The sequence below is a fragment of the Scardinius erythrophthalmus genome, assembly GCF_964197995.2.
Source record: "Scardinius erythrophthalmus genome assembly, chromosome: 1".
In the NCBI taxonomy this organism is placed as follows: domain Eukaryota; kingdom Metazoa; phylum Chordata; class Actinopteri; order Cypriniformes; family Leuciscidae; genus Scardinius; species Scardinius erythrophthalmus.
The window spans coordinates 49,941,186-49,966,166 of record NC_138221.1 but is presented as its reverse complement, the minus strand read 5'-3'; the positions used below and the strand labels follow the sequence as shown (position 1 = coordinate 49,966,166).

At 36.8% G+C, this 24,981-nt stretch overlaps 1 protein-coding gene and 1 long non-coding RNA gene across 2 annotated transcripts in view; one reads left to right on the top strand and one right to left on the bottom strand.

Moving 5' to 3' along the window:
- LOC308700176 (inactive phospholipase C-like protein 2) overlaps positions 1–24,981 on the top strand; it is a 68,630-nt gene that overhangs the window by 19,403 nt on the left and 24,246 nt on the right. The window lies entirely within an intron of this gene.
- Positions 14,160–15,636, bottom strand: LOC308694812. The gene is made up of 2 exons (XR_014030643.1): positions 15,309–15,636; positions 14,160–14,920 (listed from the first exon to the last, which is right to left on the bottom strand). It is a non-coding gene; the product is annotated as an uncharacterized lncRNA (long non-coding RNA).

Here is a 24,981-nt window from a genome sequence, read left to right as displayed (position 1 = left end):
ATGCTGTATACAGTATATAAATACACATGGATGGATGGATGGATGGATGGATGGATGGATGGATGGATGGATGGATGGATGGATGGATGGATGGATGGATGGATGGATAGATAGATAGATAGATAGATAGATAGATAGATAGATAGATAGATAGATAGATAGATAGATAGATAGATAGATAGATAGATAGATAGATAGATAGATAGATAGATAGATAGATAGACCAATGCCAAAGACTTGATGGCTGCCAATTTGCTAGATCACTAAATAGAAATCTAGATAAATAATGCCTTTAACACCGTATAAACCTGTCAGCTTTCCCTTCGGTAGTTTGTTTTAAAGTGCAAGAGTTCTAAATCCGTCTCTGGTACAATCGGCTGTAGTTAAGCTTGGTTCTTTGTTGCCAAAGCAGAGCTCTGTCCTCGCTTTCTCTCTACTCAAGGTGCCAGTACTGCTGGTACACAGATGGCTTCGATACGATGGCTTCTAGTGCCATGAAAGTGGAGTAGGCGTGCACATGCTGTGTGTGTGTGCACACATTGTGTGTAGGATTTGGTCGTGTGCAAATGGAAATAGCATCCTTGTTTTGGGCTGTCATGTTGATTCAATCTGTTGCTCAAGGTTTTTGCTTGCTGAGATCCTGTGCAGTGAGCCTTGTTTGTGTGTGTGTGTGTGTGTGTGTGTGTTGGAGAGAGTTTCTCTTCAGCAGTGGAGTGAAATTATTCTGTGTATTGGAATCTGCTGTTGAACTGTGCCAGTACTGAACTCAAGACAGTTCCTAAAAAAATTCTGAGAGACCGTCCACGGACAACTACCTGAGGGGTTGGCAGATCAGCCGCAGCTTTCTGGAACATTTCTTGTGTTGAGCCCTATGCTGCCGGCTTTTGGTGCTGTTTATACTTGTTAAAATGATCAGATTACAGCCCACTTGCAGTTGTTTTAGGATATATCAAGCGTAGTGTCAGTTCTGGCAGGTCACGTTAGTCAAGCTCGCATCAGCTGACTCTCAGCTGATCCACGTCTACCTATAGGAATATGACGTCTATCACTGTACACATATATAAGCTCCTTCAGTATTATCAGCAGCCATCGTGTTTCTCAGGAGCTAATTACCCTCCTCCATCCTCAGCTCCTCCTCTCGCCCAGTCTGGATTTGGCATTATGATTCCCCTTGAATCAGAATAAATTCTCGAATTATGTTGTACTTTAAAATCTTGAATTAATGATATCTGCAATATATTCATGTTGGTTCTGTTCTGTTTACTCTTAGAGGGGTTAATGCTGCTCTCCCTGCTCTTATCCATGCTAGGCTGCATGGATGCGCAGGGAGTTCTCACCCAGAACAGAACCATACCGCCAATCCTAACTGTATATGCTAATTGTCAATCGTATTTGACGATAGTGGTCCTGACAGAATTGTTATTAATGCTAGATTACTCTGAAGTCTGTGAACAACATTTGTAGGAGTTTTATGTGAGAAGGATGCACTGATGTTAAAACACTGGCTCATATATCGATAATTATTTTCATGTTATGGGTTTCATGATATGGCAAAAAAAAAAAAAACACTCTAAAAGCAACAAAGTGCTACAAGTACATTTAAGAATGAACTTTTTGGTGCATTTTGATACTTTGTTTGTTGTGTGTTGTTTGTGCAATTGAGAGGTTCATTTCAACTGAACCTACCATTGGCCTTTGAGAGAGAGAGGAAGAGGACTGCTCACCATTCCAGTGGTGCTTTTATTTCCATTTACAAAACATATTGACCTCAGTGACACACCCTGCCACTGAGAGACTGAGCATGTGCTGTCAGCTTCATGCATCAATGTCTCTCTGTAATTCTCTTTCTGGCCTCTGCTGTGTAATGTTAATACGGCAATTCTAGACCTGTGTACATTTTGAATATCTTAATATTTTTCAGACTTTTCAGCAATCAGTATGTTTCTTGTTACTTAATTGCTCTCACGTATTTAAAAAATGTCACTGCTGCTAATTGGAAGACGTAAAATACAGTACAAATGTCTGTCACACAAGTAAAAATTATATTTAATATATATTTTAACAATACGATAATATAATTTTTACTCTGCAGTGTAATGCATAAAAAATGGCATGCAGGGCTATACTGTATGAGGGATTATGAAAATGAATGGTTGAATTCATGCTTAAGCATCTTAAGCATCTAAAATGACTATAGCTCCAAAAAGTTTGTCTTAATGCTCTCATATAGTAGGATCATTAGTCAAATGACAGTCATCTTTAGGTTTTGTGATGGGAAAATTAAGAAACCATTTTAAAATCATCGCAATATTCACAATGTTGATTATTTTATTTGCACAATCATTACCAGTCCTATTGTGAACGTCTTTCATCTGTGCCTGTCCTCCACAAACATCTGTGTTTAACTCAGCTGTCAGTACCAAATATGTGCTTGCCTCATTCCCATTAAAAATCAGTTATTATCTAATGTCCCTCTCCAACAGTCTGGAACATTGACTGTATCATAGAGTTGAGATTTGAGTTATTAGTTGCAAAATGTTGCACAGATTCACTACACTTTGATTCAGAAATGAATGAAATAATCACAGTTTGTATGTAAATCCATGTATTCCAGGTTTTATTTGATCCAGTAACGCATGCCGTCCTCTTTTAGAGAGTGTACTACAAATATCACACATTGTGACTGAAATCCTAGTCACATCTAGATACACTACAAATGTTTGTGGTTTGTAACTTTAAAAAAAAAGAAAAGAAATCAATACTTTTATTCAGCAAAGATGACAGTAAAGACATTTATAATGATACTAAATATTTACATTTCCAATCAATTCTATTCTTTTAAGCTGTCTATGTGTCAAAGAATCCTGAAAAAAGAATGTATCACATATTAAGCAGCACAACTGTTTTAAACATTGATAATAATAAAGGTATTTTGAGCATCAAATCATCATATTAGAATGATTTCTGAAGGATCATGTGACACTGAAGACTAGAGTAATGATGCTGAAATTTCAGCTTTGACAGCACAGGAATGTTATTTAAAATTGTAATAATAATTCACACTCTTACAGATTTTACTATATTTCCGATCAAATAAATGCAGCCTTAATTGGTATTGGCATAAGGGCATAATTTGAAAGCATAATCTTTCAAAAACATAAAAAATCTCACAGACCCTAATCATTTATTCATTTTTACAGCTCTGTGTGGAATTGATCTTTTTCAGGATAAAGACTAAACTAGACTCATTTAGTTTTTGTCTCCATGTTTTCTAGAGTGGACTTTGGGAATTTGTGATCAGTCCAATAGTTAGTGAAGCTAACGGGACAATTAATCTGTGTCTCAAATTTCCCCCTCCCACACAGAAGTAATATTTTAACCCATGATTTAATAATTTTAGGTCCCAGTATGACAGGCAGACAAATATTGATTTAAAAGAAAAGAAAACAAATGGCCAGAGAGAGGAAGTAGTAAACAATTGAATATATTATTGCAGCTGGCCTTTTATTTCTGAATAGAAGAGTTTGTTGTTCTGTTTTTTTCTCTACTTGTTGTGTGAGTCACAACTTCCTCACCTCCCCTGCTCCCCGTCAGCCTTCTGTGTGTGTGTGTGTGTGTGTGTGTGTGTGTGTGTGTGTGTGTGTGTGTGTGTGAAAAATGTGCATATCAAGTTGAGATCTTGAGGCATTGTTGATAAGGATGCTGACTGTAGGCATTTAAGTGTGTTAATGTTTGCTTCAGAGATTTATTTGTTATTGTGTGATTTCTCTTGGATGAACAGTGATTCAGATCTTTCTAAGACACACACACACACACACTTGTGGGTGTTTGTAAATGATTTTCTCAGGCAGAAGCAACTGAGGACCATTTAAACAGCAAAATAATGTATTTGATATTTGATGTATTTGATTTTTTTTTATGCACTGAAAATGACTGTAATTATTATAAAGAGAGCGAGAAAGAGATTGTGCAGTGCACTAGGTGTGTTTTATTTTTGTCATTTCCTTGACCACAAACAATGTCATAAGCAGGCATGCATGGAATATGCACGTGTAGATTTCCGTGGAGTCAGAATGCTGTCATTTATCAAGGTGTACACATCTCCAGCCCCTGGTGGGTTCATTTAGCAAATATTTCAGCCAATTTGTTTGTGTTTTCTACTAAGAGTGTAGTACAGCTCTGTTTAACACATTTTACCATGTTTAAATTAATTTTGCATAATTTTCTCCCAGAATCAGCCCAGAAACTGTGAGAATCATAAGTATGCAGACACATGCAAAGCCGTTGGATAGCTGTCAGTGAGCAAACGTGTGAGATGAAGAACAGGCAACTTGCAGGGCTTTACTAGATGCGCACACTGTACACACATACGTATTTGTTATAAGTTGGCTTTTGTTTTATCCCAACAAGTTGTAGCCTTTGTGTGTGGACTGGAAAGTAAAAATGAATAATGGTGACCTGTAATTAGAATATCCCCTTGCGCGCACACGCACCATCTGTTTAATCTTCTCCTTAGTTTGTATATGATGAATATTCACATTTAGACAGATGTCGATATGTGTAGGGAGGTGTGCTGACAGAGAGAGGAAAGGAGACAAGATGAGGAAACTTAGAGAGAAATCAAAGGAAAAGGATTTTAAATTAGAGGATAAACATATTCAATCAGATTAGGGAGCCATTTACCAAACATTAGTGCAAATACACATAGTAAATTGCCATACACTTAGTGCAGGTTGCCCTGATAAGAGTTGGGGTTGCATGGTCTATGAAAAAGTACTGTGGTAGAAATGAATTACTGTGCTTTATCATCATTTCGCAAATTTCAGTACTTGACCGGACAACAACTGTTCAGCAACCCAAAGTTAAGTGTTGACATCTAAGTGTTTTAACCATACTTACTTCCATATTTTTTTACATTACCGTTCAAACGTTAGGGGTTGGTACGTTTTTTAAAATGTTTTTGAAAGAATGCTTACCAATGCTGTTTTTTTCCCCCTTCAAAAACACAGTAAAAACACTAATAATAATATTATAATTTAAAATAACTATTTTCTATTAAAATGTATAAATCAAATCCTAAAGTAATTTACTCTCTTTGCATGGTGTAATTCAGCTGTCTTCTAAGATCAACAATTATGAAATGTTGTGTTTTTGTGTTCATACTTATGTAGTCTGTTTCTGTTTGCCTTATACTTAATAAAAACTGAAATTACAGTATTGGGGAAATGTCTTTTCAGCTCATTAAGTTATAGTCCAGTAAATGAGAAACATTTGTTTGTGTAAATGTGCATGTGTGTGTGTGTCCTGGTAAACCCTACATTATGAGGACAAAATGTCCCCACAAAGATGGCAATATCCGAAATCCTTGTCCTTGTGGGGACATTTTTAGTTTCCATGAGGAAAACAGCTTATAAATCATACTGTCTTTTGAAAATGTAAAAATGCAGAAAGTTTTGGTTGATGGGTAGGTTTAGGGGTAGGGTTAGTCTAAGGGGAGAAAATATACAGTTTGTACAGTATAAAAACCAGTATGTCTATGGAAAGTCCCCACAAAACATGAAAACACAACGTGTGTGTGTGTGGGTGTGATTGTAATTGTGAGTGGTTGTGAACATTAGCAGTGACATACAGTACACTGCCTTTTCAGATATTATTTTCCTACAGATTGCTGATCTATACATCATCAGGCAGTGAAAGCATCTCCTACCAATAATCTGTCCCTTCAGAGTCCTTGACTCTTGGAAATGTGGCCCAGGCTGTCTAATGGCTAAATTGAATGGGTTTTATATTGAATCTGGCCACAGCAATCCAGATGGCCCTGAGATACCCAATAGGTTTGTGGGTAACCTCGTTTGGATTGCCACTTCATAATGGTTTTTCAGAGTTAGCTTTGTGAATTCTTTCTTTCTTTCTTTCTTTCTTTCTTTCTTTCTTTCTTTCTTTCTTTCTTTCTTTCTTTCTTTCTTTCTTTCTTTCTTTCTTTCTTTCTTTCTTTCTTTCTTTCTTTCTTTCTTTCTTTCTTTCTTTCTTTCTTTCTTTCTTTCTTTCTTTTACTAAGTGCATCTAGTCTCTATCAGATTGATTTGATATTAGGCCTAAATGTTTGAGTCTTTCACTAAAGTCTTGGACCAATATCAACACATCAGTCTTTTAAATTATTCAGCCTTAACAAAGTACCAATGGCTCCAGTGAGAGCCAATAATAAATATGTGTGTATGTGTGTGTGTGTGGTGGTGTGTGGTGGTGTGTGGTGTGGTGTGGGGTGGGGTGGGTGGGTACTAAGTAGTAATGAAAGTATAAAATGCTGAAAGGCTTCTGTGAGAGTTAGGTTTAAGGTTAGGCAACAGAAAATATTATTAGCTCAATACAACAACAGTAGAAGTCAAGGAAAGTCCCCACCTTAATAGAAAAACAACCGTGACTGTGTGTGTGGGTGTGTGTAGTTGAGGGTGTAATTGATATGAAAGTTGAAACAGAAGAGACGGGAAATCAAATGTGATCTGTTAACTGTTTTGAAGTCTGGCAGTTTCAGTCTGCTAATAACTCAACTGTTGAAAAGCTACAGTGTAGGGTAAAAACAAACATACATACACATGGAGACATACAGTATAGATGCCTATACATGCACAGAGACTCAAACAACCATACAGGCATGTATATTTATGTTTAAGCATTCAAAAACTTTCTCATTGCCTGAGATGTGGGCATTTTATATGACGCACAGAAACTTTTAATGCATTTTGCATGTTTGTATGCATGCGCCTTTCTTTGTACATGTCCAGCACAGCGTACCAACGTTTTGAGCTTGATTCGGAGGGCAGATGAGGTCAGGATTCCTCTGCTATCCTGCTGACCCATTACATAAGGCCAGATAAACAGATCCACCCCCTGCCGGGCAGCTGATTCCTGTCTGTGCTGCATTTCAGAGCCTTAGGTCTTCCCTTAAGCCACAGTCTCATTATGTGGACAACATATATATTCCTGTCAACAGTGGAAAATCGTGTCAGTATGACGGCTCCCTTTGGGAATTACAGTCATTGGGATCCATTTCAGCCCTTCACGTTTCTCAATCCAGGATGCAAGTTTTATCAGAACTGTTGGGATAGAAAACATATTGTACAAGCTTTCCATTGCGTTTTTAAAGCAGGATTTAATGCAAAGAAGTTTAAAAAATATAAAATGACCGTAGATTGCATATTCCCAGTCACACTTACTATAATGCATTTCTCAATGAGAGTGGCTTGCACCTTTTGCAAGTTGTGCGGCATCTGCTGCAGACAAAGGCAAGTGCACCTAAAGTTTTACAGTTAAACTGGCATCTTCTCCTTTTGAGTCATTACTCTGCTACAGTGGTAAACAAGTGGTAGTTCTCACTGTCATAGTAACATGACAAATACAATGTGAAAAGAAATGGGTTTGAGTTTGCAAAGAATCAAACCGCTATTTTTATTCATGATTCAGGCCACCAGCTTAGTAGTAATTTTCAATTAGCTTAATTGGAAATCAGAGTTTTTGCCCCTACTCCTTGTACTGGGAACGTCTGAGGAAGGAGTCCTTGAACTTGCCATGCTAATAATATTTTAAAAGACATTCACATTGCCTAGCAACCAGCTTGTCCTGCACTTCCTCTGGCCACTGATTCTGGAATAAAAGAAAGAAGGCGATGCTGCTGAAGCTGTCCGTCATTGACTCCTTGAAAGACGTATACAGAAATATACATAAATTGTAAAATGCATGCCTGTAAAATGTATAATAAAATAAATCAAGTTTTTGAGGACATTTTGTATATACATACAAAATGTTTTCGATGTATATATTTCTATGTACTACATAGTACATGTCAGCTCTCTGTGGTTTGAGACACCGTGTCTGACTTCCATCACTCCTCCTCCAGCTCTAAAGCATTCTTGCCCAGCGTTCATGATTAGTGCTTAACACTTTAATGAGATTGAGAGCTTTTCAGATGCGGATTTCCTGTGTCCCAACTCTCCATGGCCTCTTTTTGTCAGTAGGACAATGAGGCCTTGACTTCATTGAGTCTCTTTTTGTTACTGTTTATCGCCTCAAAGTCAAAAGTCTTGAAGAACTCTATTACCTAAAGTCAACATTAAATCAAAATTGACCGTTTACTTGTTTTACTGTGCATCATTTTTTTGTAATTTTTGAAAATCTAAAATCTAAATCTAATAACTTGTTCTGAATCTTGCTGGCAACTTGCTTGACAAATTTGCTTTTTGTTTGAATTAATCAGTTCCTGATGGATAAAATCTGTCCTACATTTTGTCTGGTTGAAAATGCGTCAGATTACCAAAGTAAAATTCATGAATGGCTTATTTCATGACGACTTAAAGTATAAAGACTATTAAGGGAGGGAACACAACAATACATTGACTTTACACTGGTATTATGAGCTAATCTGGTATTATGATTCAGCTTGTTAATTAGCTCAGCAATCAATTGACCGGCTAATTGGGAATGGCAAATGGTTAATAATCTAATTCAGTGTCAATATCAGCATGCACAATTAGCAGAGAGATTACTGACTCCTGAGGTCATTTAGTGCGGTGGTGTAGTCATTAGATGTGTTGTGAGTGTGTGTGGGTTTACATGGCTTTATCTTGGTAAAAATGAATAAATCTCCTGTTGGGAACAATTTAAATTATTATTATTTTATTATTGGGTTTAGAATAGTCTATAGTAATTAGAAAAATATATATATAACACAATAGAGGTATACCGTATGTCCTCACTTTGCTTTGATAGATAAATGTGTGTATGGGTCAGTTTTTTTGTTTTTTTTTTACATCAAAACATCCTAATTTAGAAGCTATAGCCAATTTTATGTTCTATGTGCACATACCAAATGATCTGTTACAGACAAAGCAATATTGACACATGGTAACTCTCTTAAATCTTTTAATTTTCAATTCATTAAGGGCAGGTTTAAAGATAGAAAATATCTTTAGCACTGTATAAAACAAGAGAAGTCAAAGGAAATTCCCTGCCATGATAAAATGGGTCTCCAGGCTTTGAGATGCCACTTACCTGATGTGAACCAATAAAGAGCTTTAGTGTCCAATTGAACATCTGACCTAAAGTCCTTTTACTTTTTCTAACAACACTTTCAGGGATTCAGCCAATAGGTGTTCTGTCCATTTCTTTCAGTCGGTTTGATTGGGAAAAACACTTTGCATTCTTATTGGCTGGTAGAAGAAAACAGCTGTAGTTATAAAAAAATGATAAAATTAGTTTTTTCTTTATTTTTTGAATATGCTGAAAAATGGCAAAGCCACACTGAAATGTTTCCCTAATGTCATTTCAAGCACACATCCTTATTAGGACTGTTATTATTACTTCGTAAAATGGATGAATTCAATGGCATTCAATAGCTGTTGTGAATTTTACCCATTTTTCTTATTTTTTTAAGACTTATTATCCTCTGTCAAACCTGCTGAATGCACATATACATTTAGGAGCTGAATTAAAGCATGCAAAATGTCGACTGAATTCAGCTATACGGCTCAAATGACAGATGTGTCCTGATTGACGTGCACTTGCTTCCATTTATTTTATTTTATTATATGCTTCCATCAGAGCAACAAAGGGAGCTCATGAGAAGAAAGCAGGAGTTATTAGTTATACTAGTTAGCGCATGTTTTAATGGCATGTCTGCGGATGCATTAGTCCGGTATCATCAACAAATAAAACATTAAACCAAATAAATACATGATTATAATCATATATAATTTGTCTACGTTCTTCAAGCAGTCTCTGGTATTTTCCATAAACATATGTGTATTTATTATCGCAATGGTTAGCATAAGTAGCCTTTAGCATCGGAAATAAATATATTTCTGCCTCATACAGTGATCAGAATCCCCATCGGATTTCAAGGAAGTTATTTCAAACCCTCGCTGGTGCCTGAAAGTGAATTTTGAACTAAAACAAAAAGTAAATTTTGAAGTTAGCTGGCAGCCTGGTATAATAACATGGGAAATAAGCAGCGGTGTGGACTGTCTCCTGACTCAGGTAAACCCAGCCTTTGTTCATAACCACTCCTCAAGCCCCAGTTGGCCCGCTTTGGACAAAGGTATTCGGCGGGCCAAAAACCCCTGGCCGTTGGCCCGAGGAAACCCCAGATGAGGCCCAATCAAGCCCGGAAGTGACAGTGGAAGCATGACTGGCCCTGGCATGCACTAGCACGCTCACATCAGTGGACAGTGGAAACACGGCTATTGATTTATCATCCTTTGTCTGAGAAAGTCTGATTCTTTCATTTTATCTCTTTCATTATTGCCTTGCTTCAATGTCACCTAAACGTTTGGAGGACATTAGAGGGGAGGTGGTTGGAAAGTTTGTAGAACATTATTACAGAGTTTCTTCCTGCATTAATCAATGCTACTGCTCTACTCAATTAAGCCTCTGTCAGACCCAGATTTACAACATTACAGATGACAGCGGGCCCTCAGTCTCCCTAAGCGTGATACGGCTGTGCAGGCACAGATGACCTTGTGTGGAACAGATCTTAGGAAAAAAGATATTGGAAATTATTCTGATAGCTGCAGGATGGAGGAGGGCTGAACAGTACATTTTAATATGATTTATACTTTTTTTTTTTTTACTTAACCTAAATATGTTTAGAGGCATGTCATGATTTACATTTATTCACTTAGCATTTATGCTTTAGTTCAAAGTTACTTACAAATGAGGAATTGCACTTTGGATTTGATGGATGAAAAGTGTTGATCCAATTTTTTGGAAAAACTATGAAAAAACAAATGTAATGTGTATTTTTGTATTAAGGTGCGTTAAAATTAGTGACGTTTCAGTGAAATTTCGCAGGCAATAAAGATGTATTGTCTATTGTCAACAGTGTATGAAGCACAGCTCACACAGAAGTCACTTAGAGCTTTCTGTTGATCAATGTGGGAGACCATTGATTGGAACTATTGGAACATTTCCACCCTCACGTGAAACTTCAGATGGGGTAGATTCCCATTTTTTTCCCGTAGATTTCCTCCACGAAATTTCACCAAACAAGCGTGACTGCACCTTTAGAGCAAGTTTCCTGAAGACTGATCGGAAAACAAAATGCAGTGTTTGTGTTATAGTAGCCTTGGACCTGCCTGTCTAAAAATACCCATAAACCTACAGAGTCTTGACAGTAAAAAACCTCTGGCAAATATGTAAGCAAATGTTATTATTTCTACTGCATAAAGCTGATGTGTGAGAGGGGGAGAGCTAGCACAGCTGTAGGCAGTTTTGTCTGTGGTGTAGAGAGAAGAGGTCGCACCTTGTGGAGAAAGCAAAAAAAGTGCATTTGTATTCAGTTGGAAGGCTGGCAGCATCTCAAAGCTTTAGTACACAACACCTACACATAATCATTCAAATCACTCTCTTTCTCCCTTCTTCTGGATAAGCTGTGGCAAAAAAATGCTGTTTGAGGAGAAAATGTTCAGGAATGGTACCTTAAAGGTTTTCTTACAGCACACACTTCTTACCTTTGAACTACAGATAATAACTAATAAAAGAACACAGCGAGTTCATTGAGTTGAATCTAAGTAAAAGAAGACAGTTTACGTGATATGTTATTCACAATATGCTATAAATGTAATGAGTAGGGTTATGAATTGACATGACATACAGTACAGGTACAAACACACTGCTGTGACACAAACACACTGCACTCTTTCCTATCCTCATTAAATAATACTACAAGATACCATGTGAAACATTTCCAAAAACATTATATTTTAATAATCGTCTATTTATAACATCTCTCTGAATTAGGTTTCAGCATGTGAAATTGGCTACACATTGTGCATCATGTCTTTTCCGTTGAAACTAAATTCGCTCCATTATAGTTCTGTCATTTACTCACCCTCAAGTTGTTCCAAACCTCTCTGACTTTTTGTAACTGCTGAACACAACACACAGATATAGAGTAGAAAAAGGCTATTTATGTCAATTCCCACATAATGTGCCCCTTCTGGCAATGCAGAAAACAATGTGAAAACAATGCATCAAATCGCAATTAGAAGCATTTGCATTCACATACTAGCATAAAGCATGTTTTGGGCTTATGTAATTCTATTAATATACTGTATTTTTTGACAAATAAATATTGAATTGATGAATATATGTTGGGTTGAGTGGTGGATTGTTCCAGAACGAGTTTTCCACTCATCCGCACTCTTCATTCAATAGCAGACAATGACGTACAGGTGCTTTTGGGAAAGTCCGAACAGCTTTGGTAATTCTGTACAGCCTTCCTCCCCCAGACTGAGTGCTGCCGTTCCGTCCACTCAACACTCACCTCAGCTGAAAGACCATCATTAAATAGCTTCACCTCAGTTTTTTATTAGTCACATACGGCCATTTACCTTTTGAAACATACAAACAGGTCCTCCTCTCTCCCTGGAGAGCTCTGACTATTGCTGTACTTCACTGTGTGTATGAAGAAGAATCCTTTGTGCATGTTTATATCAGGCTCTTTGTGTTATTCCAAAGTTTAATTTCTCAAAGTCTCTATTTCTGTCTATTTCTCTATTTTGTGTGCTTCACAGGGTGAGATCTCATTCTGAGAACGAGAAAGCACCCGCTGACTTTTGTAAGTCACGATATGCTTCAGTGATTGTGTTCACTAGGCTATGTGATACATAGCTGTATGGTTAGCTTCGCAGAAGTGAGCTCTGTTTATCAAAAGCTGGCTGCTGTTTTTTTTCTACTTTAGAGTGGTGTTGTGAACTTTAGGACCTATGTGAGTTCTAAGAGATTTTTGCTCCGATTCATTTTGTGAAGTAGCGTGTCTTTGTTGTTCCATTGAGTGGAAGGAAAATTGCTGCTGTTGACTCTCTAAACAAAGGCCCTTATTGTGAAGGACCTGTTCATTTAAATTATTATTTTGCTCGAAATGCAGCTGTTCGCTTGCTGTTCAAATCTGATGGTTAATCTTATTGTACATGCATAGACATACTAGCAGTGAATTTGTTTGAATGCTATATCCAGATCCAGAATACTGCTGAGGGTATCGATGAATCCTTAGTTAGTGCTACCCATACACAAAAGAAATATATTTTCAGGATATATTTTGGAATATATGCAAATATTTGAAATTGGCCGAATAAATATATTTCATACTTATATTTCATATATTTTTGTTATATCTCAGAATATATTCAATGTATTTTTTTCTGTATGGGTCCCCAAAAGTGTCAAAAATATATGTGGCATATATTCCAAATACATTGAAATATATTCTGAAATATAACAAAAATATATGAAATATAAGTATGAAATATATTTATTGGGCCAATTTTAAATATTTGCATATATTCCAAAACATATCCTGAAAATATATTTCAAATATATTTATTTTGTGTATGGGTAACCTGGGTTCTCCTTCAGTCCGGCCTTCATATGTTGCTGTAATGGAAACTGCGAAAACTGAATTCAGGTCAGATAGACTTTGCACTGTTTGTTCACTTGCGTCGACACCTTGGGAAACAAGGTGAGAAGAGTTGTTTCCGCAGAGGTACTTACCTAGCATCCACTCTTTATTCTCCCAAAGGAAGTAGCAAGTACGTGCAGGGCTATCCAGCGTCCTACTTCCACAGGGTATGTGGCCTTGATATGTGACGACAGTGCATTCTGGGTAATCTGCAGGTCACCTTTACTGTATGTGGATGCTGAGCAGTTTAAAGATAATTAACACACGTCCTCCTGCATCTCCTTTAAGCGGTCAAATTCTCAATTCAGATGTGTGTTATGATGTGATTTAAGGTTCTTCATAATCTTTATAGTGTAATTTACTAAAGTCTATAATAAAGTCTATAATACTAAATTGGAAATTATTTTAGACATTGGTATTGTTGTGATTGGTTGTCACGTCACCGCTGATGTTGTGATTTTTGGGTCACACGTCACTTAAGGTGTGGTCATGAGTACATCAGATGACCACTTCCCCTGCTCTCTTAGTTCGGGGCACCAGTCAAGGACTTTCACCTTGGCAGTTTGAGAACACTCCCAATAGGAGGCTGTTCAATCATTTAGAATTAGGGTAAACTGGAGGGAGTTGGTCAGCTGATTTATCTGAAAGATTGGTGAGATATCGTTAACTTGTAGAGCCTCTTTCTGTATTATCAACACAAGGAAGACACTAGTGTAATGCATTTTATTAAGAAAAAGATAAACAAGAATAACTAACACAGCTACAAAATGAATACCATGAATGATAAAGCAATAAAGTGCATAAAACACATTCAATACAAGTGATTAGGTTGAGTGTGGCTATGGAAGTTGCATTATCTTATGGAAAGATAAACTTTTGTTTCTTTGAAACTAATAAGGTGAAGAACCTTATTGTGCACCAAACAAATTATTGAAAGAGTATTTGTTATTAACTAGCATCAGCTATATTTCCTCTAATGTAAATGATAAAATCATATAATACTGATAATATGCAACAATGCCAATGTCTCTGGAAAGAGGTTTGGTAAAGGGATATTTACGTTCCACGTGGTCGACTGAGCAGTCAGATGGCAGTGACGTCTTCCAATGCTTGTGCTGGGTGATAGGGTTGGGCCGATAGACGATGCCATCGTCCATCGCGATGGCTGACAGACTTCACGATGTTGAGCTGGCATCGCTCAATTTTTTGCCTGTCACAGGCCAAAACCTTAGGAATTAGTCTCTAGATGGGCAAAGGGCAGAAACTGCATGTGGACCAATGAGAAGTCCTATCCTTCCCGGGCTTAGTACCAGAGGTCTTCTTCTTGCCCTCTTAGAGGTGTTTGGCTGTTGTCCTAGCATAGCGTTGGACCGTTTGTTTGTGTTAGTCCACCAAGATGCAATCAAAATGTAGCAAACCTTTGTCCACTGTTAGAGAGGGGCCTTGCCCTAAACTGGGTCCTGGAATGTTCTGTTCACCACAGATGAAAAAAAATGGTTAGATGATACATTTTTTATATTTTTTGCGTAATCAATAAATGGTTAAAATCTGTTAAAATCTTTAGAGATAGCACACAACAATGCCATTACACCACTATGCTTTTAATAGGAAACCACAATGTTAATGGTAAAGTGACTTAATATTTGAATGTGTTGTTTGCATAAATTATTTAATGTTTATTAATTTAGTTATCTTGTCCAAAAAAAAAAAAAAAACAGAAATAGAAATAGAACAATACAAATAAATTGTTTTTCTCCAGCTTTAAATTATATTCTTCAAAACAAGCTCTCTCACAATCCTGCTCAAATGCTTTGGTTTACAAGAAGAAGGGGTACATGGAAAAATAGATAGTGAAAACCTTTTAGATTTTACAGTTCAGGCTTCTGGATATGTTCATGCAGAAATAGTTCAGATCTCAAGAACAGCTCTTTTAAGCTCTGTGGAACATCAGCAGGTACAAAAGTACAGCGACATCAAACGGCAAGCGCACACTGCGCAATCAAGACAACAGAGTGCAGTGACAGTTTGCATAGTGCATCTGTCAAATCAGAGTCAAGTTGGGTTTATTCTTTGCTCCTCTGCGTAGAACAGAAACCAAATACTGTAGCCTTTGCATTTTGGCAGCAAGACAAAGAAAAAGCCTTTTTTTGCTTTGAGGTCTGAAGTTCTGGTCCATTGGAGCGTCAGGAGAGATCCAAAGGCTCAGAGGTGCTCAGTGGGCTGAGCAGCTTTATAGCAGTGCACCCATGCTGGATGTATTTATAGCAGTGTGTGGGTTATGCCATTGCAGGGGCCCGTGTCACATGCCAGAGGAACCCTCATGTAGCAGAACCAAGCCAAGACTTCTGTGCTAAATAAAGAAATGCTTATATTCACACTCTTACAAACACTCAAAGACTCTATCTATCTATCTATCTATCTATCTATCTATCTATCTATCTATCTATCTATCTATCTATCTATCTATCTATCTATCTATCTATCTATCTATCTATCTATCTATCTATCTATCTATCTATCTATCTATCTATCTATCTATCTATCTATTTGTCTGTCTGCCTGTTTATCTATCTTTTCAAAAGCAAATCACACATCAAGGAAGAGATCATTTGAACATATTTAAAAAAAAAACAGTGACACTGATTATTTAAAGAGCACCTATTGTGCCCCTTTTTACAAGATGTTAAATAAGTCTCTTATGACCCCAGAGTGTGTATGTGAAGTTTTAGCTCAAAATACCCCACAGATATTTTTTACAGCATGTTAAAATGGCCATTTTTGGGGGGTGAGCAAAAACGCGCCATTTTTTGTCTCCCTTTAAATGCAAATAAGCTGGTGCCTCCTGCCCCCTTTCAAGAAGAGGGCGGAGCTTCAAGAGCTTGCGCTCCGTCAGGACAATCTCATCTCACAGAATGAAAATATCAGAAGTTTACCTCCCATTTGAAAGTACCCAATAAATGATGATTATATATATATATATATATATATATATATATATATATATATATATATTAAATATATTAAATACTTTTTGTGCGCAAAAACAAACAAAAATAACGACTTTATTCCACTTTTCATTTCCTTCTCTCTGGGCCTCTAGTTGGTTCGCGTAGTCTTTTTCCGCAGCGCGTCGGTGTTACACGTCACCACGTAGGCTCACTATTGCCCGACGCCGGTCATGTGTGTGATGCGTGATGACGTGCAACACAGACGCGCAGCGCAAAAACACTACGAGGCCCAGAGAGAAGGTAATGAAAAGTGGAATAAAGTCATTATTTTTGTTTGTTTTTGCGCACAAAAAGTATTCTCGTTGCTTGATATACTTAAGATTGAGCCACTGGAGTTACTTGGACTATATTAACGATCTCTTTAATAACTTTTCTGGGCCAGCAAGTTTCGGTCACATAGCAGCCTATGGAGGAGTGAATATATAGAGTATAGCTCTGATTTCATCAAAAATATCTTAATTTGTGTTCCGAAGATGAACGAAGGTCTTACGCGGTTGGAACAACATGAGGGTGAGTAATTACTGACAGAATTTTAATTTTTGGGTGAACTAACCCTTTAAGCTTACTGATATTTTAAATATTATTGTGAGATTCAATAGATAATAGAAGGATCTTTGTAAACATCTAATATTTGAATACTTAAATTCTTTTTAAATGTGTTTTTTGTATGTGGCACAGCAGTTTGTACCAATTCTGTAGAATGGCCCATATATATATATATGGGCCATATATGGGCCATACTTATTTTCCTCACTGTATATATAATATATATATATATATATATATATACAGTATATGTGTATATATATATATATATATATAATTATTGTTATTAGTATTTTTTTATCTCTGCGCAAGCAAACCTGTGAAAACACTGATGGCGTGCACATGCGTATCACGTGTTTAGTCTATAGGTATGCATGTTTGAATATATGTATGTGCGCAGGCGTGTAGTCTTGCTTTACAAATTGACCTAAACAGATTACTTGTCTGGCCGAGTAGCCATGTGAACCGGAACTGTTTTGACAACGTTTTATCTGTACAGAGGTAAAGGGAAGGAGAAGGGGGGCCTTCACAGGGGAGAGACTAGTTGACACTTCAGGACTGCGTTGTTGTCGTGTTCAGGCACAGGTCCTTCATCAGATCTAATATTAGCGTAGACGCCATTCTTCTTATGATGTAACGAGTACATCTGGATATATGGGGAGTGTTCCCGTTTTTTTTTTATATATTTTTAAAAAAATGTATACAATGTTTAATAGGGGGAGCCAATGCAGTGTTGATAGAACTTGGCTAATATGGTCATACTTCCTGGTTCTAGTAAGAACTTTGTTTATTAAGCGTGCAGGGCAACCACCCATAAGAGCATTACAATAATCTAGCCTTGATGTCATGAACGCATGAGCTAATTGTTCCGCATTTGTCATTGAGAGCATATGACGTAATTTAGATATATTTTTAAGATGGAAGAATGTGGTTTTACAGATTCTAGAACGTGACACGTGACTTTCAAATGAAAGATTGGTGAATATAAGTGGAGAATGAGTTATATATATATATATATATATATATATATATATAATATATAATATATAATGTGTGTATATATATATAAATATATATACACACACACACACACACACACACACACACACACACACACACACAGTTGTTAATAAGAATTATGTATTAAACACAGGATAATAAATCAACATTTTCAGTGCTTGACATCAATTCCATTCCCTCTCTGTAACTCCCCCCGTGTTCTCTTTCACTCACTCTGGCTCTTTGTTCCCCTCTTTCTTTCAGTCGGTTGGTCTGCAGTCTGAGATTGTGTTTCGTTTCCTCAGTCTGTAATTTTAGCAGAGTGAGTTTGCTAAAACTGGCTCTCTTACATTTTTTAAATACACACGAACTTGAGAACACAATGTGCGGTCACATACAAAGGCAGATTACACAGACAGAAGGCAACTGGTTAGTTCATTAGACAAACCACTAATAAACACAATTATAAATAATAACTGCGTGTCTCTTTAGTACTGTATATTACAGCAAGTAGTGCTCTTTTACAGTATAGTGTCCCCATCACTTTACTGGGGCGTTAGGACCCACACAGACCACAGGGTGAGCGCCCCCTTCTGGCCTCACTAACACCTCTTCCAGCATCAACCTGGTTTTCCAATGAGGTCTTACATCCAGGTACTAACCAGCCTCAACCCTGCTTAGCTTCAGTGGGCAACCAGTCTTGGGCTACAGGGTGACATGGCTGCTGGCCATATCAGTGTTCTTCAAAATAAATTGTTACGTTTATTGTTAATATTAGAACAATTTTCTGCCATATAATATAGTTAATTACTCTGTTCACTGTAGGCTCTATGTGGTTGCCAAGACACCTAAATATTTGGTACATTTGAATTGAATTATTTCAGCCCCAAATACAATGTCAGAACAGAACCATATGTTTTATATGCATTGAGTGTTGGAAAACTGCTGTTTTTTTTTTTTTATATATAAAGTTTTAGTATAGCTTTCATGTAGCTCAAACATAATGACACTATGCAAAGGCCATGGGTATGATTCCCAGAAAATGCATGAAGTGATAAAAATGAATACCTTGAATACACTTTAAGTCACTTTGGATGAAGGCATCTGCCAAATGCATAAATGCATTATGCAATGTAAATGTCAGGTCAAACCCAATACCATGAAAAGCTTTCAGAAGTGACACATTATAAGGCAAACCCACGCAACGAGACCATGCTTAGATCCATTTATACAGACCAAACCAGACCATTAATTTGCCTCCTGAGGAGGGATTGCATCATAATGCATACACTGTATGAGTTCAGACATTCTGACCAATCAGAAGAAACCAATATATTGTACTGATAGTCTCTAACAAGTTTTCACCATTAATAAAGTGGAATGATGTCTCATAGGTGCTGATGGACTAAAGCATAACATAACCTATTCTATAAGTAATTACTGATTCAGAACAGGTGCCCAGTTTATTTGTGTTAACTTAATTCCAAAGCATTACAGAATGAACAGCTAATTAATGCATTGCTAAACTGAATGATTAAGTAGTTTTTACTTAATTGGCAATGGAAAGAGAAATTTCACAGAATGTTGTGGGGGGAGCAAGTATGTTCTAGTTATATCAGCTGTCTAAACCAAACATGTCAGTGAAACATCTGTATCTAATGGAGGAAAATAGGAGAGAGAGGAAAGAGAGTTGAAATACACCATGTTGAGAGACAGAGATCTGTTAAAGGATTTATATTATGAGTTGAATGAGTAATATGCATTGCCTATACCTCTGCAGAAACCTTGAGCGCAACCTGCATTGCAGCTGACAGAGAAAAATCACACTCACACACTCTAACATACTGACTGATTTACAGGCACTGAGACGTAATTGCACTGTGTGCACATACATTAATGCTCGTACACATTCATTTAAGCTGGTATGAGCAGTGAAGTATCACAGGCAGCGCTCTAATTGGTCCCTTTGGAGTAGATACACGCCCAAGCTGGAAAAATATAAAAATAAACCCAAAAACATGAGCTGAGTGCAAGGCAGATAGCACCAGGGAGACCCTTCCTGTTCTCTTCAACATACATATGCATGTATGCTTATTTCTGTGAACATTCACTGTTATGTGAATGTGTTTAATAGTCTTTAATGTTTTTCAGTCTGAGCAGTTCCTACGCAGGGGTCAGCAGTTATATGAAGTCTTCTGATTTTTGCTGTTGTGACAGTATGTGCGTGTTTATGTTTGTGTTTGTAACATTACCAATACCATTTCAAAGCGCAGACGTCAGAATTGCTTACGCTTTCATGTATGTTTTATCTTCTTTTTTCAACAGCATGATAAATTAACCTCTTTGAACTTTATCGTTATATGTGTGTCCTTTGCTGTGATTTAAATCAAATGTGCGAAGTAATACCATTCGCCGTCTGTTTTATTTTTAATCATCGGCAGTATTCATCAAAAACGCAGCAGATATAATTTTTTATATTAACCTTTGTATGCTAAAATATCAATCCAACTGAACATACATTGCTCAAAGGTTGAGTTTTCATTTCCTCACAAGTTGTCACCTATATTTCATTTAAGTATCAACTTTGTCTCAGATTTTCCATTAAAATTCCCAATTGTAAGTGTATAGAGCCATACGATTTGAAGAAAAATAAAATTTAATAGGCATAACTCAAATAATTTTGTTTTGGAAAAAATTATATATTTTTATACTTATTAAATATTTTATATATTTTAATCTGAGCACAGTGTCTTCTCTCTAAAGCACTACAAAAAAATAATAATCAGCATTTTCATCTCGATTTTGCTTGTTTTAAGCATAAACTTCACTAAATTTTGCTAGATCTATGCTTAAAATATATATAAACATATATATGTAAACAGGATAAGAAAAAATAAACTTTATTCACATATTCTCTAAAAATCTCAATTTTGCTTCTCAAGTAAAATGATCTTGTTTTAAAGGGATAGTTCACCCAAAAATGAAGATTCTGTCATCATTTACTCAACATTATGTTGTTTCAAACCTGTATGAGTTTCTTTCTTCTGTTAGAGGATATTTTGAAGAATCACCAGTTGACAGTAGCCATTGACTTCATTAGTATTCAACATTCTTCAAAATTTCTTCTTTTGTGTTCAACAGAAGAAAGAAACTCATACAGGTTTGAAACAACATAATGTTGAGTAAATGATGACAAAATCTTCATTTGTCACAACTGTCCCTTTAAGGAGTTATATATTTACTTTATTGACTGGACAGCAAGAGACGATACTGATTAAGTTACCATTTAATGTTATTGCTGTCTAGGAGAAATAATTAAGATGTTAAAGAGATCTCAGTCATGTTTTTTCTTTCCTATAGGCACATATAAGTAGGAACAGACTATTTGATAAGGATATGTTTGTGTATTTCTTTAACAGACAGGATGACACTTTGACTAAATAGCTGTGAGTGAAGACATTTGTGCTCCTTCTCATGTCTCGTATGTTTGGCTTTGTGTAGATGTATGTTCTGTTATCCTTTTAAATGACAAAGGTCAGGGACCAATCATTCTCTGTCAACTTGGTGCACTCTGACCCTTAAGTGCACTCTGACCCTTCTCTGTTACTCCTCGTCACATGGGGAGACATTCAAACATGCGCTGACATTGCCATTCTCTCTCAGGAGCCGTCTGAATGCAGACACCCTTCAGCAGTTCAGTGCAAACACAGCTGTGTTATGAAACAAGGCTAACGTGCAGACGACCCTCACAGATCTGCTCCCAATAGCATGCACATGGCTTGGTGATATGACTTCCTGCGCAGTGATGTCCAAATAATCCAAGTGCCCAAATAAGCTTTTTCCAGGAAATGAAATACAAGCCTCTGTGCTTGGTAGTTGCCTGGTACTTGTCTGGCCTTTATTTTGCTAATTTAATCCGGTTTCTAACACAATTCATTACAAGCCTGTTTGAATATATATATACTAAATACAGATACATTACTTGAAGTGTTGGATGTTAAAGTCGTTTGTTTGACTGTTTCGAGTGTTTGTTTGAGCCAGCCTAATTAATGGTGGGAGTTCGGGACGGGACTATCTTTTTTAAATAATAAGTCAAGTCAAGTCAAGTCAAGTTTATTTATATAGCGCTTTTCACAACACAGGTTGTATCAAAGCAGCTTCACAGTAATAAATTAGAACAATACATCAATGTTTGTTTCTAGTGGAACGTCTACGTTCGGTAATGCTGATCAATAGTATCGTTGATTGATTAATTCAATTAAATATCCCCAAATATCCCCAACTGAGCAAGCCAAAGGCAACAGTGGCAAGGAACCGAAAAACTCCATCAGGTGACCTAATGGAGAAAAAAAAACCTTGGGAGAACCCGGGCTCAGTCGGGGGCCAGTTCTCCTCTGGCGTTTATGAACTAGAGGTCGGATTTAACTGTAGGATTAAAAGTATTATATGAATGCCTGGCTGAAGAGATGCGTCTTTAATCTAGTTTTAAACTGGGAGAGTGAGTCTGAGCAACGAACAGTATCCGGAAGACTATTCCAGAGTTTTGGTGCTAAATGTGAAAATGCTCTCCCTCCTTTGGTGGATCTGGATATCCTAGGTATGACCAAAAGCCTCGAATTTAGTGATCTTAAAGAGCGCGATGGATTATAGGGCGATAGAAGATCGGTTAAATAGACTGGAGCTAAGCCGTTTAGGGCTTTATAAGTCAGTAGCAATACCTTGTAATTAATACGGGACTTTATAGGTAACCAATGTAGGGATGATAAAATCGGTGTTATATGATCATATTTTCTTGATCTAGTTAGAACTCTAGCGGCGGCATTTTGGACTAACTGTAGCTTGTTTATTAAGGATGCAGGACAACCGGCTAATAACGCATTACAGTAATCTAGTCTCGAGGTCATGAATGCATGAACTAACTTTTCTGCGTCAGAAACTGATAGCATATTACGTAGCTTAGCAATGTTTCTAAGGTGGAAAAAGGCTGTTCTTGTAACATATGAAATATGATTTTCAAAAGACAGGTTGCAGTCTAATATAACACCCAGGTCTTTTACTGTAGAGGATGAAGTAACAGGACATCCTACTATGTTAAAGTTGTATTGTGAGAGGTTTTGTGGGCGGTTTTTTGAACCGATAAGTAGTACCTCTGTCTTGTCTGGATTTAATAAAAGAAAATTATGCGTCATCCAATCTTTTATATCTTTAACACACTCTGTCAATTTGGATAATTTAGCGTTTTCATCTGGCCGTGATGAAATATAGATTTGAGTGTCATCAGCATAACAATGGAAACTAATTCCATGTTTCCTTATAATATTTCCAAGTGGCAGCATATATATTGAGAATAATAGAGGGCCTAACACAGATCCCTGCGGCACTCCATAGTTTACTGGAGTTATGATAGATTTTTCTCCATTTAAATAAACAAAATGGTAGCGGTCAGATAAATACGATCTAAACCAGCTTAATGCTTGTCCTTGAACACCAGTATAATTTTGTAGTCGATCTAAGAGTATTGTATGATCTATAGTATCGAACGCAGCACTAAGATCAAGTAAAACTAATATTGAGATACAGCCTTGGTCAGAAGCTAAAAGTAAATCATTTGTGATTTTAACGAGCGCAGTTTAAAATCACAAATGATTTATAATAAAATAAAATAAATCTAAAGCTTATATAAAAATAAACAGCCAATATGATAAAATATATTCAGTGGTGCAAATTCTCATCTAATCTCATCTATGCAAAACGTCAAAATTTCAGACATTGTTGAAAGTAATGATAACTTAAGCTCTCGCAGTACTTTTGATGTCATACACCGATTCATTAGAAGAATCAGTTTATAAGAATCATTTGTTCATTACTATTTTGGTTGCACAGTATGTTTTTGATTCCCTTAATTGAACTGGCTCATGAGAGTCATTTGGTTGTTTAGTTCTCTTGCATTCAATAATAAAAAAAAAAAATACCATAATTTTGTGGCTAAATGTACTATTTTTTCTCATTCAATTCAGAATGCAAACTCGCATTAAATGCTCAGGTAAAATACGTTTTTTTTTTACTGTTGCACCGTGGTTTCAACAGAGCCAATAAAAAGCAATTCAGGGAAGACTGTACAAGGTAGTCTATAGGGAAATGGGTTTGGGCAGCCCACTCCTGGAAAAAAATAAAAAAGATCTCTACCACTGAGAATAAATATTAAATAAACAGAAAAATAATAATAATGAAAAAGGTTCACACATATCCACAATACACAGTTTCATATAGGAAAACAACGGGTTGAATTATTTGCGGCACCACAATTGCACACGGCCTACCGAGCGACAATGAGTGAAGCTTCCTCTTTTATACTGTTGGCTCCTCCCCTATCGGAGTCAACCATTTAAAAAAACTTGTGGGAGTATGAAAGTTTTCGGTGCTCAACTAATTGGTAATTATACTTGAAAGTATACGTATGCATGTGTATGTGATGTGAGTTCATTGAAGCGGTGCGATGAGTGTATTGAATTTGAATGAAATTCAAATTCAAACTCGTGTGTACCTGGACCATAGCGGTAACAGAGGAGAGGCAAATTAAAGTGTGTGTGTGTGTGTGTGTGTGTGTGTGTGTGTGTGTGTGTGTGTGTGTGTGTGTGTGTGTGTGTGTGTGTGTGTGTGTGTGTGTGTGTGTGTGTGTGTGTGTGTCAGAGCCTATTTTTTTACAGTTTATGGTCAGAGCCAGCGCCATCCTGCCACCAGATCAGGTCTCTCTCTTCAAATAGTCTCAAAGTTACTGGACTAACTTCCACAACACTCTTTTATTTAATGCAGCCTTTAAACAGTGTAGTGTGACATGCTTTTGTACATGTGTGTCTAGAGTATGTGATGCTCAGCTGTCATCGCAGTCCTCTTCATCACAGGTGGGTTGGTGTGATATGAGCTTGATACGGTTTTGATCGAGCTAAAGACTCCCCTGGTATTTCTCCCTGCTTGTGC